Source organism: Heteronotia binoei, chromosome 8 (genome assembly GCF_032191835.1).
Source record: "Heteronotia binoei isolate CCM8104 ecotype False Entrance Well chromosome 8, APGP_CSIRO_Hbin_v1, whole genome shotgun sequence".
Lineage (NCBI taxonomy): Eukaryota > Metazoa > Chordata > Lepidosauria > Squamata > Gekkonidae > Heteronotia > Heteronotia binoei.
In genome coordinates, this window is record NC_083230.1 from 120,739,743 (window position 1) to 120,740,801 (window position 1,059).

At 52.3% G+C, this 1,059-nt stretch overlaps 1 non-coding gene across 1 annotated transcript; it reads left to right on the forward strand.

Annotated features, from left to right (window-relative positions):
• Positions 1–322: 322 nt before the first annotated feature.
• Positions 323–389, forward strand: TRNAT-CGU (transfer RNA threonine (anticodon CGU)). The gene has a single exon. It is a non-coding gene; the product is annotated as a tRNA-Thr (tRNA).
• The last annotated feature ends 670 nt before the right edge of the window (positions 390–1,059 follow it).

The window sequence follows — 1,059 nt, forward strand, 5'->3', positions numbered from 1 at the left end:
CGCAGCACTGCTGGGGGTGGGAATGTGCTCAGCTTGGGAAGGAAGAACCACAGAATCTTAAAGAGTTGGAAAGGACCTCCAGGGTCATCTAGCCCAACCCCCTGCACAATGCAGGACATTGACAAATATCCCCAAGCAAACAGCCCACACCAGTGGCCACTGCTCCATGCCCAGAAGATGCCCCCAAAAACTCCAAGATCCCTGGCTAAACTGGCCTGGAGAAACATTGCTGCCTAACCCCAAAGTGGAAAACAGCATTTCTATAATATAGCTGGTTCAACACAAGAAGAGATGTGGTTGTAGTGAACTAACGGGGAGGGACGGTAGCTCAGTGGTAGAGCATCTGCTTCGTAAGCAGAAGGTCCCAGGTTCAATCCCTGGCATCTCCAAAAAAGGGTCCAGGCAAACTGGTGTGAAAAATCTCAGCTTGAGACCCTGGAGAGCCGTTGCCAGTCAGGGAAGGGACGGTGGCTCGGTGGTAGAGCATCTGCTTGGTAAGCAGAAGGTCCCAGGTTCAATCCCCAGCATCTCCAAAAAAGGGTCCAGGCAAATGGGTGTGAAAAATCCCAGCTTGAGACCCTGGAGAGCCGTTGTCAGTCAGGGAAGGGACGGTGGCTCAGTGGTAGAGCATCTGCTTGGTAAGCAGAAGGTCCCAGGTTCAATCCCCGGCATCTCCAAAAAAGGGTCCAGGCAAATGGGTGTGAAAAATATCAGCTTGAGACCCTGGAGAACCGTTGCCAGTCAGGGACGGGACAGTGGCTCAGTGGTAGAGCATCTGCTTGGTAAGCAGAAGGTCCCAGGTTCAATACCCGGCATCTCCAAAAAAAGGTCCAGACAAATGGGTGTGAAAAATCTCAGCTTGAGACCCTGGAGAACCATTGCCAGTCAGGGACGGGACGGTGGCTCAGTGGTAGAGCATCTGTTTGGTAAGCAGAAGGTCCCAGGTTCAACCCCTGGCATCTCCAAAAAAGGGTCCAGGCAAATTGGTGTGAAAAATCTCAGCTTGACACCCTGGAGAGCCGCTGCCAGTCTGAGTAGACAATACTGACTTTGATGGAC